This window comes from Dasypus novemcinctus, chromosome 2, assembly GCF_030445035.2.
Source record: "Dasypus novemcinctus isolate mDasNov1 chromosome 2, mDasNov1.1.hap2, whole genome shotgun sequence".
NCBI classification, from domain to species: domain Eukaryota; kingdom Metazoa; phylum Chordata; class Mammalia; order Cingulata; family Dasypodidae; genus Dasypus; species Dasypus novemcinctus.
In genome coordinates this window covers 199,419,128-199,426,768 of record NC_080674.1, presented here as the reverse complement: position 1 = coordinate 199,426,768, position 7,641 = coordinate 199,419,128, and the positions used below count along the sequence as shown (strand labels likewise).

At 38.9% G+C, this 7,641-nt stretch overlaps 1 long non-coding RNA gene across 1 annotated transcript; it reads right to left on the bottom strand.

Annotated features, from left to right (window-relative positions):
* Nucleotides 1–4,400: 4,400 nt before the first annotated feature.
* LOC105744940 (uncharacterized) lies at nucleotides 4,401–5,150 on the bottom strand. The gene is made up of 3 exons (XR_011647278.1): nucleotides 5,012–5,150; nucleotides 4,707–4,832; nucleotides 4,401–4,535 (listed from the first exon to the last, which is right to left on the bottom strand). It is a non-coding gene; the product is annotated as an uncharacterized lncRNA (long non-coding RNA).
* Nucleotides 5,151–7,641: the final 2,491 nt, after the last annotated feature.

The following is a 7,641-nucleotide window of genomic DNA, read 5'->3' as shown; positions in this document are numbered from 1 at the left end:
AGTTTTATAAAAATGGTGCCTTGTATACATGTCTGTCAGAAAGTGTGTTGCAGGATGGAGACACCATCACAATACCAGAAGACGACAAGGTATATGGATTCCCATCCAAATGAACCGAGTATGGCAGTCATCACCTGAAAGTCAGCTATTGCTTCACATGGCACAAGAAATCCTGAAATGGACAAAAAGATTTTTTGGTATATAATTAGTATAATGGGACTAATTGGAATCATCACAGCTGCTGCATCCTCTGCTGTCACCTTGCATAAGACTGTTCAGACTCAATAATATGTGCATGATTGGCATAAAAATGCTAGTGATTTGTGGCATAGCCAAGAGCACATTGATGAACAGTTAAATAATCAGGTTAATGATTTAGAATCGGTTGTTTTGCATATTGGAAATCAATTGTATAATTGAAACTTGTTAAGGGGTTGAGGTGTGATTGTAATGAAGGTAATTTCTGTATAACTCTGTTTGCATATAATTTATCATATATATAGTATGGAAAAAATTAAGAATCGTTTTTTAGGCCATAAAAGTAATATTTCTCTAGAAAGGATAGCGTTACAAAGGAAAATATTGGATATGTGTCATAATCAAATTCATGCACAAATGATAGGGATATTTTCTCAGGTATGATTTCACATATTACAAAATTTAACCCAATTAATTGGTGGAAATCATAGCATTTCCTGTCAGCTTTAGGAATAGGGCTAATCATATTTGTTCTGTTTTCATGATTCTCGCCTGTGCCGGACAGTGCTTTCGAAGAAAATTGCAAAGTGTAACAGCCATGGGACACGAAAATAATCTGGTGCTAGCAAAAGCACTTCAATAACTTCCCCTAGTAGAAAAGTTGGCTGCTAGTCAATGAAGGGTAAGACTCTCAGAGGAGGGCAACCTAAGAAAGGCACAGTCACCTCAACTAAAACAAAAAGGGGGAGATGTTGGAAACTGAGGCATAGTGGTCTCACAAGGAGAGACTGTGCTGTTTCCATGGCTATGCTTACAACCTAAGGAATGTGGTAATTAAGAGTTCCTAGAAAATAGGATGAATCTGTTAAAGGCTGAAAGAAAAGATGAGCACATATCTTTTGTAGTAAATAGAACACTTAGACTTTGTACCGTGAGATACATTTTTTTTTAATTCCTTAGACTATGAGTAATGCTCATAGATAACTGCATGTTGCTGCTTGTCGTCACATAGGCTATGTGTTGCTGCTTGTTGTCACACAGACTGGGGTATATAGAGAGCCCCTTGTAAACAATAAAGTTGTCTGATGAGTCTCTACTTGCAGACCCCCTGATCCCAGTTCTCTCGTTCTTCCTTTCTTTTTCTCTTTCTTTCTTTCTTTCTTTCTTTCTTTCTTTCTTTCTTTCTTTCTTTCTCTGTTTCATTCTCTTTTTCTCTTTCTTTCATTCCCAATACCCTTTGGGTCCAAATCTCCAAGAAGGAAGGAAGGAAGGAAGGAAAGAAAGAAGAGAGGGAGGAAGGGAGGGAGGGAGGGAAATTCAAAATGAGAAACGATCTCAAAAAGGGAACTCCAGAATCAATGGTTTCACTGTTGAATTCTATTATACATTTAAGCAAGAATTAATACCAATACTATGCAAACTCTTAGAGAAAATAGAGGATGAGGAAACCACACTTTCCAAATCATTTTGTGAGGCATTACTCTAATACCCAAAGCAGAGACAGATATCAAAAGCAAACTGTGCAGGGTAAGTTCATGTGTCAACTGGGCTAGGTTGTGGTGTCTATTTGTTTGGTCAAACAAGCACTGGCCTGATCGTTACTGTGAGGATATTTTGTAGATTTAAATCATCAGTACTTTGACTGCACCTATGGCTGGTTACATATACAGTCAACTGAAGAGACTGCCTTCAACAATGTCTCATCTAGTCAGTTGAAGGCCTTAAAAGGATAAGTGATGATTTCAGCAGTCAGAAGAGAGAATTCCCACCTCTACTTGACGCCGTCATTGGAGTTCCCAGCTTTCAGCCTGCCCTAAGGAATTTGGACTTGCCCATCCCTACAGTGACATGAAGGAATTCTTTAAAAAATCAGTGTCCCTAGAGAACCCTGACTAATACAAAATCTTTAGACCAATATCTCTCAGGAATCCTTTTCAAAATACCAGCAAATTATATCCAAAGCAATTTTAAAAGAATACATCAACACCAAGAAAGTTTTACCCCTGATGCACGTTGGGATGAATACATGAAAATTACCTAATACATCATTTAGCAGAATAAAGGAAAATAACAGTCCGATGAACTCTATCCAGGAAAAGATTTAAAAATTCAACATCCTTTGATAATAAAATTTCTCAGTAAACTAGGAATGGAAGGCAACTTCTCCAAGATGATAAAGAGCATCTATAAAATTCTACGGAGAAGCGGCTGTGGCTCAATAAGTTGGGCTCCCATCTGCCATGTGGGAGGCCCAGGGTTTATGTCCCAGGACCTCCTTGTGAAGGCAGGCTTGTCTGCGCGCTGTGGAGAGCCACTGGCCCAGGCGCCATGGAGAGCTGGCTCAGCAAGGTGACCCAACAAAAAGGGAGACAGACAAAAATGCAGAAGAGCATGCAGCAAACAGAGAGTGACACAAGGTGGGGGGATAAATAAAAATAAATAAATAAATAAGTAAATACACAGAGAAAAACACACAGCAAATGGACACAGAGAGCAGGCAGCACACAAAAAGCTGCAAAGTGGGGGGATAAAAAAAATCTACAGATATATTTTATGGTTAATGACTGAATATTTTCTAAGATCAAGAATAAAGCAAAAGTGTGGACTTTTGCCCTTTCTCTTATACACTATACATCAAGCAAAGAAAATAATACGCGTATAGTTTACAAAACAGAAAAGAAGATGTCTAATTTTGCAAGTGACATGATCGCAAACTTAGAAAATACTAAGGCAAAAAAAGCCCCTAGAGTAGTAAATGAGTATAGTGAGTTTGCAGGGTTCAAGTATAATATATAAAAGTCGACTTTGTTTCTATACACAATGTAAAATAGGAAAATGAAATTTAGATATTTAATTTATAATAACATCAAAAATAAAATTATTAGGTATAATTTAAAGAACGTGTGTAAGATCTCTACCCTGAAATCTACAAAGTACTGTTGAGGGAAAGTAATGAAAACGTAAACAAATGTGGAGAAACAGCATGTCAAGGATTGGAATACTCATGGTTAAGGTATCAAAACTCCCCAAATAGGCTTATAGTTTAATGTGATTCCAATCAAATAATGGCAGACTTTTAAAAAGAAATTGACAAGGTGACAGTACAACGTATAGGGAAACACAAAGGACTTTGAATAGCCATAACACCTTTTTAATAACTGTTTCAAATTTAAGAAAAAATAAAATAACAGAAAAAGGCAGCTCAACAAAGTATGGAAGCATTACTGCTAAAAAGTTCTGTCCAGGCACTTTTATCTCATCTGACTCCCACTACTAACTCAGTTGTTCCTCTAGAGTTCAGGAAAAAACACAGATGAACACTGATTAATTAAATTACTTGAAACATTTTTAAGAAGAAATGTGGAAGATTCACAGGAGCAGATTTCAAAACTTACTACAGAGCTCCAGTATCCAGCTTAAGGGCAGTCCTAGATCAGTGAGATATAATAAAGAGCACTCAGCTAGAACCACACAAATTATGCTTGTGAAAATGGCTTCTCCACAATTCATCAGGGGAAAGAACAGTATTTTCAACAAATGATTGACTGTACGAAGAACAGTTTTGAAACAAAGGAGCTGTTAGGAGTGAAGCCTGGGGCATCTCGAAAGCTTCGTTCCATGAAGAAGTGACACAGGATGCCATGCTCCTTCACTCTCATACGTAGTGAGGAAGGTACACCCTGGTGGCCACAGAGATGGTGTCCAGGTGCCCGGATCCCGAAGGTTTGGGGAGCTGCAGAGGGACAGTCCTCAGGTTCATGGAGTATGCCGGGCAGAAGCCTGGGCCCCATTTTCATTTAAAAACTTATATTTACATAAAACCTGCACAGAAATGTTTACAACCACATTTCTGTGGCTACCAGCTGTGAGGCCACCACTTCACACCCAGCCGTGGGTCGCACTTGGCACAGCTGTCTTAGCAGCTGAGGAAGTGCCCCCCAGGTAGCCAAGGGCACTGAATACAGGCTGCCCAGGGCTGGGCTTGAAAAAGGCTGAGAGTGAGACTCTGGGATTCCTGGAACCAGGGAGCTGCTGGCCCTCCAAAGAACCACGCAGGCCTTGCTCTCCCCTGCTCCGAACACTGTTTTCCCTGCCACCCAATCTTAGAGAAAGAAGTCAGTGCTTATGCATAGTTCCTTTTGTTTTTATTCTTAAAATTTCCAGCCATTCCCAAAGTTACTTAGGCCAGCAGCTCCTTCCCACCTCCTTCATTGAGATTATGGAATGCATCTGTAATACAGCTAGATGCTCCGTCATAGTCTGCATGCCTTCCTGGAATTCCCAGCCTGCTGGATGGTTTTTTTTCAATGTGCAAGCAAAGAAGTTCACTCTTCGTGCTGTAAGGTTTATGGGTTTAGACAAATGGATAGCGTCATGTATCCACCCTACATTACCATACAGAGTAGTGTCAAGGCCCTAAAAACCCCTTGTGTTTCAAATAAGCAAGACTTAGCCCTCCCCCAAGGTCACGGCAAGCAGGGGTCTGGTTTCAGAAGCTATAGTCTTACCTTAAAGAATTTCATGTGGATAGAACCACACAATGTGTAGGCTTCCCAGACCAGCTTCCTTCACTACCAATATGCATTTAAGATTCATCCATCTTGCATGAATTAACAGCTCATTCCTTCTGATGGCTGAGTAGGATCGCATATTATGGATCAATGGAGTACCACCAATTGTTTTATCCATTTACATAAAGAACAACATGGTTGATTCAAGTTTTGGGCAATTATTAATTAAACTGCTATAAACTTTTCCGTGCAGGTTTTTATGTAAATATAAGTTTTATATTAATAATTAGATGAACAAATACCTTGGAGTAGAACTGCTGGGTTGTATGTTAAGCCCATGCTGAGCTTTTTAAGAACCTGTCGAATTTCTTCCGTATTGGCCACACCCTTTGTCCACTCCACCAGCAGTGAGTAGGGTTCCTGCGGCTCCACGTCCTTGCCAGCGTAGGTGTCACCACCTGTTACAGACTGTAAAACATCTCCCACCCCCGCCAGGGATCTCTACATCTCAATCCTTAAAGACCGTAAGTATTATTTCATATGGCAAAAAAGGGCCTCTGCATATGAGAGAGGATTTAGAGATGGGAAAATTAGCCAGGATTATCCCTATGGGCCTTAGGTGTGATCCATGGATCTTTTAACAGGGAAGTAGGGGGAGATTTTACTATATACAGAGTAGAAGGTGGTGAGAAACAGAGCAGAGAACTGACAACATTAGCCTTGAAGATTAGAGTGATGCAGCCAGAAGCTGAGGAGAGCTGGCAGCTACCAGAAACTAGAAGAGGCAAGGCACAGGTTCTCTCTCTGCTAGAGCCTCCAGAGGGAGCAAGGCCTGGCCAGCACACTGATTTCAACCTAGGGAAACTGAGTTTGGATTTCTGGTCTCCAGAATTTGGGAAAATAAGTTTCTGTTGTTTTAAAGTCACCAAATGTGTGAAATAGCAAACTAATCCACCATTTTTTTTAACAAATCAATTTTACTGATACATATTAATAAAGCATAAACCATCCAAAGTGTACAATCAATGGTATTTGGTATAATCACATAGCCGTGTATTCATTGTTTCAATCATTTTTAGAGCATTTTCATTATTCCAATATTAATTATAAATAAACAAACAAAAAACTCATTACCTCTCAGTCTATGCTTCTCCTGCCATTAAAAGCTGCTATTGGGAAGCAGCTGTGGCTCAATCAGTTGGACTTCCATCGACCATATGGGAGGCCCTGGGTTCTCGTCCAGGGGCCTCCTTGTGAAAGCAGGCTCATGCTACAGAGAGCCGACTCAGCAAGATGACGCAACAAAAAGGGAGACAAGCAAAAAACGCAGAAGAGCGTGCAGTGAACAGACACAGAGAGCAGACCGCAAAAAAGCCACAAGGGGCGGGGGGAATAAATAAAATAAATACAGAAGAACGCACAGCGAATGAATACAGAGAGCAGACAACACACAAAAAGCCACAAGGTGCGGGGATAAAAAGAAAAAGCTGCTATTGCTTCTGCCTCTCTAGTTCATTTAAATATTTTGTGAAAAACAATCTTATATATGCAATATCATCAATATTCACATTTCACATGAGATTTCACTGTTATACAACCCTATGTTCCATTTTTTCGCTTTCCTTCCAGTAATATACATGACCTTAGACTTACCCTTTCAACCACTCTCATACCCATATAATAGTTCTGTTAGTTACAGCAAACAACGGGAAATACTGTGTGATTACACTATTATGAACAAAATATATTGTGGAAATTCATGGTGTCAGTAATTAGAATATAGGTCACCAGAAAATAGAATGAGAGCATGGAAAACTGAGGATTAAACTGGGCAGAAATGGTAAAAAGGTAGTTTATAAGTCTTTGGAAATGAATAGAAATGGTGAAAGCACATCATATATTTGTCACTACCAGTTTTTAAAACTTTAATTTAGCCATTCTAATAGGTATGTGCAGTGGTATCTCATGGTGATTTTCAATTTTACTTCCCTAATGACAAATGATGTTGAGCATGTTTTTCTGTGCTTACTTGCACCTGTATATCTTTTTTAATGAAGTGTCTATTTAGACTTTACATCATTTTTTAAATTGGATTGTTTTCCTATTGTTGAGTTTTAGCAGTTCTTTATGCATTCCAGATAGAAATCCTTTACTAGAAACGTGATTTAAATATTTTCTCTCTCTGTCCTGGGCTTTCACTTACATAACAACATACATTAATAATTCAATTTATTTTTCTCGGAAGATAAGTGAGAAATTGCTAACAGTGACAGTTTCTGTGGTGGCTGGGGCTAGAAGTGGGGTGATGAGACTTAACTTTGTATATCCTAGAGTACATTTTGAATTTTCCTATGTCTTCATGAATAATGTTTTAAAAAAAATAAATTACTTTTAAATCTCCTACACATGTACAGCATTTGACAAATTACGTCCAGGTCATGCATTAAGACTTACATTCTGATTCTCTACTGCAGAACCAAAGATCTTTCACTGAATTATTTTGCCTTAGGATTTCCATTTCTGGAAAAACTGAGCTAGATTATGTGGCCAAATCTTCCCACTGAAAAAAGTTGAAAATGTCATGTACAATGCAGAACCATCTTCTTTAAAAGTATCAGAGAACTGACAAGATAGTAACAATGATAGTAACCAAAAGAAGGAAAAGATGCTGCTTGGCTGCCATAGAGAAGAGTGTCATAGGAAATGGAGAGAAGGTTCTGGGTTCATTTCTGGGAGCCAGACTTGAAAGCCCAGCACTTCCAGCTCTTTTTCTAGCACATGAAGTGGGAAGTGCACATAACATTTCTGCTGCATTCCAACATACCACGTTTGCCCATCAGAAATCAATTTATGTTAACTGAATTTGCCTCTTTCTTATGGTAAACCTTTCTTTACTTGAAAGTATCAATGACAGAGAAACTAACACTATTTG